Here is a 7,884-nt window from a genome sequence, read left to right as displayed (position 1 = left end):
GCCTGAGTTCCGACCCCACTCAGTAAGTACCTCCCATCTTATTTGTATTCAGTCTCAGTTTGTTATCCCTCATCCAGCTCACCATTGCCTTCAGGCAGGCATTTAGAAAGGTTATGCCTTCTCCAGACACTGACATGGAGAAATAGATTTGGGTGTAATCAGCCTACTGATAACAACCTGCACCAAATCTCCTGATGATCTTTCCCGGCAGTTTCATGTAGATGCTAAAAAGCATTGGAAACAGTATGGAGCTGTAGTATGACTCCATACTCCATACCATCTCCAGTATGACTCCATCTGGAATCTGCTGAGAGGTAGGAGCAGAACCACTGCAAAGCAGTACCTTCCGCTCCCAACCCCCTCAGATGCTCCAGAAGGATACTATGGTTGATAGTAGTGAAAGCCACTGAGAAATCCAAAAGGACCAACAGAGTCACATTCCCTCTGTCAATTTCCCATTGGAGAAATGGGAAATTTCTCAGTCATCAGGCTGACCAAAGCAGTCTCCACCCCATAGCCCACCCAAAAACTGGTTTGAAATGTGTCTAGATAGTGTAGTGTGCAGCCAATGCAATATAAATATTTGGGAGTCATCTTTCAGGCAACAGGTAACTGGAAAGAGTAAACTAATTCCACTGCCTAAGATCCATACTTGGCATATGAATGGAAACAAAATTGAACAAGTAAAATCCTATAAATACCTGGGAGTTGTTTCCCATGCAGCCGGCACTCGGAATATACACCAAAAACATATTATCCAGAGTGCTCAAACCTCAATTAACTTAATTAAGTCATTTCACTTTTCACGTGGAGCTAGGTATATACCAGTTGCATTAAAACTATTTGCTGCCAAAGTACTTCTGCAAATAATGTATGGTGCTCAGTTAGGTACATTTACTAATTTTGCCTTGACTGAATCTTTGCAAATTAAATTTATAAGAAGTATACTCCAACTTCCAAGATGTGTCTCAAATCCTGTCATTAGAAGAGAGGTGGGACTGACCACAACTGAATCCTGCTCCTGGAAAGCTATTATACTTTTCTGGCTAAAGCTTGTGTTTACAAAGGTTGGGTTGGCATATCTTATCCTGGAGGATCCTTTTAAATCTAATTTGGAATTAGGAATCATGGAAAAATTATCAGCATATGGATTCTCCCTAGTGGAGATAACCAGACTAGGATTTGATCGAGCTAAGCGCTTGATTATTCAGCGCATACAGGATGTAGAATTGCAAATGGAACAGGCAAATTTACCAAGTGGTATATATCTTGGAAGTCAGAACATTGAGATTAAGCCAGCTCCATATTTAAGTAGTATCTTGATACCAAAGTTCAGGCGAGCTCTCGCCCGATTAAATGCTCTACCTACAGCGGTCTTATTTGGAAGATTCACAGGCACGTCGTCAAGTGTATCTAGAGTGTGCCCATGTGGATCTGGCCATATCGAAACAACCGCTCATGTCCTGTTGTACTGTGATCACTATAGAGAAGTAAGATGTAAATTTAGCCCTGCTCTTGAACAATTTCCCTGGTCATCAAGATTAATTTTATTTAAATTACTTGTTTACCAACCTAAATTCTGATGTTGTATATACGGTGGCTAAATTTTGTTATATAATATGTCAAATGCGGACTCACATGGTGTAATGAATTTTCTATTGTTGTTTTTCTATTTTTATTTTTATCTGTGTTTGTTTTATTTTATTTTACTGGTCTATGACCGAAATAAATGAGAAGGTAGATATGTTCCGGCGGCCATTAAAGTTTTTCAAATCAAGGTAATTTCACAGCTTCTTTATGGCTCCCAGATTTGTATACATAATGACTTCCATCCACTTGAGAGGGTCCAGTCTAAATTTCTTAGGGCTATTTTTTCACCCCCCTGTTGTGTGTCTAACATTAAGTTGTGACTGGAAGACTGTGTCCATGTGGAAATGGGGATATTGAGAGAGTTGGCCATGTGCTCTTTTTACTGCAATTTACGTTTTAGATATATCACTCTTTTCATTTCTAGATACCCAAATAATTCTGATGAGTTTTATATAAATTTACTTCTCTCTTATAAACACACCTATGTCTCATATCAGTTTGCCAGATTTTGCATGGCGGCAATTAAGAGCCACACATGGAGAGAGAGAGAGAGAGAGAGAGAGAGAGAGAGAGAGAGAGAGAGAGAGTACCAATATTTAACCTTAAGGTTCTTTTTATTTGGGTTTGGATTGAAATGTGTATATTTGATCAAAGATTGCAATAAACTGAACTGCTGGGTCTAGATTCCTCCAAGACTGCCTGGAGCTGGGAGGCCACCACCCTCTCAATTACCTTGTCCAACCACAGAAGGATGGAGACAGGCCTATAGTAGCATAACTCTAAAGATCCAATCCAGGCTTCTTCAGAAGAGGTTTAATGATTGCCTCCTTAAGACAGGAAGGCATCCTGCCCTCCCTCAGATAAGCATTTGTAATATATACCAGTTCTTCTACAACAACCCTGCTGCCAGACAGTATAAGCCATGTTGGACAAAGGTCAAGAGAACAGGTGGTAGGCTGCTGCACCATTCCAAAGAGCTTATCCACATCCATATTTCGTTCAGGTCCCATTTCTCTGAACATGAATCCGCATCACTATTTTTTGCTGGGAATACCTGTTTATTATTACTCATGGTATAATGAGTAATGCTACAAAGCGTACATGGTCTGTTGGTTCCCATACAAGCAGATTTGCCGTTTTCTAGATTTAATAGCTAACTTACATAGCAATGTTCTTAGGGCTGCATGACTCTCAGCGGCATATTTCTGCAAGACAAAGGAGCCTGGGGCAACTCTTTAACAACTAGTTTGGGTGGAGCAAACGGATGTCAAAGAATGTTATTAGGGGAAGGCGGATTCTACTCTAAATTGAATACTTACAGAGGTAAGGTAATTAACGTTGTTAGTTCATACTAATGAAGCATGCTTGACATTTTCAAACTTATTCAGAAAATGGGCCAGATTCCTCTTAGAAAATACTGCCTTTTGGGGCTTAGATAAAATCTTCTTAATTTGCTTTCCAGACTAGATTTACCTAGCCAAGTCCATATGGTCCAAGACCATATTTATTTAGCCAAGACCATATGGTCCAAGCCCAAGCCCATATGGCATGAAAGACTGGGGTGGGGAGTGGAGAGAGAGCTCAGTATCAGACCAGCTGAAATCTACAGGGGAGATGACCCTGTGCACTCTGAACACATGGGGGCTATTCCCACAATTGGGAAAAATTGGGCTAGGAAAGATTCTTGTGATCTCACCAGGATAAGCAACTTTTCAGTTCTTACTGAAAAGTTAAAATTAAAGTTGTTCACTTCAGTTCTGTATAGCACTGAAATATGGAGTGAGTTTCCAGAATAATATTTTAAGGTCTGTTTCAGGAGCCCTTAAAGGTACCCTCTCAATTTTAAGGAGAAACATGAAACTGGGGTTTTACTAGTAGAAAGTAGAGTTCTTACACATTTGTTTAATTTCTCGTTTAATTACTTTCTATTCCAAGATCTTGATTCTTGAGGTTCTGTCTCAGTTTTTGATGTCAGTTTTTCTTGAGAACAAGTGCTTGGTTTACAAAATTCTTCATACATTTCACATATGGATTTTGTATGGACTATTTTCCGAGTATGAAGTTGCTCACTGCCAATTCAGAGTTCAAACAACTCTCCAGGGAAATTATTGTGCAAAGAGCTTTATCTCAATGGCAGGAGTTAAAAGAGCACACTGATATGCAATGATCAAATTCCATCGTCTGCAAACCAATTCAAGTTCTGCTTAAAGAGAGCTTTAACCCATTTGTATTTTCAACAAATGCCCTCCACACTCTCAGAGACGGAGACATTTGCCTTTTAGCATACATCAATGTATTTGTGGGAAGCAGACAGCTGATTATATTTCCCATTACATATTTTATTGTGTTATCCCAGAAAATGTCAGTAATAGATTTCTTGTGAAGCTATTGTAAACACTGACAAACATTGGTCAATGAAACAGAAATGATAATCTATTCTGGCCAATGAAAACAAAGATAAAACTTTGTTAGAAACTGTAGGAACATTTGCTCTGGCAATTGTGAAACAGGAAAGCTTGCACGATGCACAGCCTTACCCAGGTAGGGTTGCTAATGTGGAGCACTGGGATTCGGCCTGATACAAGTGCTGACCTGCCAGTTAGCCTGGGTTTTTTACCCAGGCTAAAAGTGAGGTAAGGGTGTGTGCACATCCTCCTACCCCACACCTGGTTGTGTGGCAGCGTGGACTGCTACCATAGAGGATGGATGAGGATGGAGCACCCCAGCTTCTAGAATGACTTCAATGCACTACATTGGCAGCACAATGCATTATGGACTTTCTAGAAGCTGAGTGCCCTTCCCCCAGCCTTTCTGTTGCCACATTGCTTGCCTTGGCAGCACCTGTCTGGGAGCATACTATGGCAAGCGGAGTGGCAGCAGCATTCATGTGGGAGAAGGTAGGAGCGATCCTGCCTTCCCCCCGGTCTCCCCAGCCCTGGAAGTAAGGTCACATACACAACCTCAGGGGCTACATCATTTATTTTTGTATGTAGTGGATTGTAATCTGGCCACTTTCTGTTAATTTTTTTTTTTTTAGTGGTTTCCTATTGTACATTTTAAGGCCCTTGGTATGCTTCTGTTTCATGATCACTTAGATTTGTTTCCTGTCTAAGTGGTGAATTTGTTTGACAATTATTTGGAAAATGGAATCCAACAAATTAAACTTTCTTCTCCTGCACCACCATATTTCTCATTCTAGAGTTCTTCATATGAACTCTGTCTGCCTTCTCCAGGTTCTTGGACAAGGTCTGGCAAATGTTGAACTGCTAGTGACTGGACCATGGCCATGGTAAGCAGTTTTTGGCTGCTACAGATTCTGAACTTAATTAACCAATGGCAATCACTTCTTTACTGTCTTATCTAAATTCTAACTTCATTGCCATGTTTTTCAAGATGTGGAATGCTTCTCCATAAGGTTCAGCTGACTTCTTTTCATGAAGAAAATGATTCCCATGATTAGGTTTCCCCACATCATGTCTTATTTGGCCTTCGGTGGAAATGTATTGACTTATTCAGGCTCTCATGCTGATACATGTGGCCAAACTATCCCAGGGTGAGTTCTCTCTGCATCACCTTGCCAAAAAGGATGCCAAGCAGAATTTTACTACACCATCAGATGTGAAAGGGGTCTTACTCTTTATTTTGTCCCTAAATCAGATGAATGCAATGAAAACAACTAGAAGACTCCATGGAACACTGCAGCACAGGCATTATACTTTCATTATCTCTATAGGTAAAGCACCCTAACTAGGTTTGACAGAAAAAAGGCCCTTGTTATACATTTATTTTATTTATTCCTTGTTCAATTTTTATACCATCTTCCATAAGACATCCCAAGGTGGTTTACAAAGGTTAAAATTTAAAAAACCTCCATAATATCACATTTAAAACCTTAAAATCAGTTAAACAGTAAAAACACCAAGAAATAACCATAAAAATACAAACAGAAGCAGGAAGGCTGAGAGACCTGACAGTCCCTAAGGGGTAAAAACCTGAACAAATAAAACAGACTTTTTTTTTAAAAAAAAAGAGCAGCCACAGATGTCAAAGAGCAGACATTCACTGCGAGCACATTCCAGAATATGGGAGAAGGCCCTGTCCTGCATGCATGACAATTTAGCCTCTCTCAGAATTAGCACAGAGAGCAAAGGCCCTTCTGACAACCTTGGCAACAGGTGGTCCTTCAGGTATCCAGGTTCCAAACCGTTAAGGGCTTTAATGGTGAAAACCAGCACTTTGAATTGGACCCAGAAACAAATTGGCAGCCAATTTAGCTCTTTCCAAATGGGTGTAATATGATCCCAGCAGGCAGCTCCAGATAAAATCCTAGCTGCCACATTTTGCACTAGCTGCAGTTTCTGAATATTTTTCAAGGGCAGCCCCACATAAAGCGTATTGCAGTAATCCAGCTGCAATGTGAGTAAGGCATGGGTAACTGTGGCCAGATCTGCCTTCTCAAAGGGACACAGCTGGTGCACTAGTTACCCCTGGCCACCGCCTCCACCTGAGCATCCAAAAACAGAGCCAGGTCCAGTCACATACCCAAGCTGCACACTTGCTCTTTAAAGGGGAGTACAACCACCCTACCCTGATTGGCATTTCTACTGACCAATAGAACCTTCTCCATCTTGTCTGGATTTTACCTCAGTTTGCTAACCCACATCCAGCCCATCACCGCCTCTAGCCCCCAGTTGTACATCCACTGCTTCCTTAAGATCTGATGTTAGAGAAAGATAGTGCTGAGTATTATCTGTATATTGATGACACTTCAATCCAAACCTCCTGATGACCTCTCCCAGCAGTTTCATGTAGATTTAAATAGCATGGGGGACAATACTGAGCCTTGCAGGACCCCATAGGCCGGAGGCAAAGGAGTCGAGCAGAAGTCCCCCCCAGCACCACCTTCTGGAACCTCCCCACAAGAATGGATCACCTCTGATCTGAGCCATCTTGCATGGATATTTCTTCATCTCATGAAAACACCTCTCATATATCTTGGCATCTCCAGTTGCCTTTATGCCAAAAGAAAAAGAAAAGGTCAGGAGTGATATAGCAGCCATGCCTAGGGCTTGACCAAGCAATGTTAAGCCCATCTGCAGCAAGTGCCATTAACCAATCACTTTTCATTCTTATGAACCTCAACAGTCCAAATCATTCCCAACTCTGAGTCTTCAGTAGACTTTTTTGTTCAGCTTATTTTTCCAAATGAACACCAACAGCAGCAGGCTTTGAATTTTCTAAAGACTGAAGTGAGAAAGCAGATGGCAAGAAAGAACATATATCATGTTAGCTCCAAATGTTTATGTCATGGTCTGTAAGCGCTGGGAAGTATTTGGTATCTGTGTATCATATAGCCTGAGAAAGGGGCAGCCAGCCAGGTCTTCTATTTCCTTGTTCTCTTTGTTCTCAGGAATTCTGGATTGTTCCAGGCATCTGTCGCAATCCATCTCCTTTTCATTTCTGCATTCTAAACTCTTTAAACATCAGGACTACTTGGCTCATCCCAACTCAGTGCAAGATACAAAGTCACCACGTATTGCATTCAGAGAATTCCCAAATTCCACTGCTCTAATGAAGTGAAAAAGAGAGAGCGTTATGTGTTTACTGAATGAATGTAATGAACAATATTGACAGGGTATTTGTGAAATGATTTTTCTTCTTCTCACCATATAGGGATCGTAACAGTCACCATGGGAAGACATTCATCTGGAACTTGTATTTGTAATCAAGTCCATTATACAATTGATCCCATCCCAGGCCTTGAAGGAATGTCAGTGCTTACCTTTTAAAACAAGTGGAGGGAACCCCAAGCAGATGAAGGACCTGCTCACATTTATTTTCATGTGACAGTATTCAACTTGGATCTTGCCATCATTTTCTGATATCCAGATTTAAAACTGGAATTTTCAATTTGTGGTGGACTTGTGTAGGATCATGTTTCACTCCCCCCCCGCCACCCCCCACCCCAAAAGGAGGTAGGGTTCAAGAGAGCTTCTGCTCTCTTGAGTTGATCTTTGGCAGCATCTGCATGCCTGGCTTTTGGGACAACCACGGTTTATCACTCCATGTCCTGTTTATTATTATAGAGAGAGTGACAGATATTATCACAACTGTGTGATCTTGTCACCAGACTCTTAAAAGTCCATTGCTCTGGATGTCAGCCACTGATTGCCCCCTGCTAACTGGGCAAAGAGGCACCTTTTAAATGTGATGATTCTCTCTATTTAGCGGGGGGGGGGTAACTGGCCCTATCCTGCCCCAGCACAGCGCCTCCAGTGACCATCCCCTGAATCT

This window comes from Hemicordylus capensis, chromosome 2 (assembly GCF_027244095.1).
Source record: "Hemicordylus capensis ecotype Gifberg chromosome 2, rHemCap1.1.pri, whole genome shotgun sequence".
NCBI lineage: Eukaryota > Metazoa > Chordata > Lepidosauria > Squamata > Cordylidae > Hemicordylus > Hemicordylus capensis.
Note: the sequence above shows the minus strand (reverse complement) of the source record.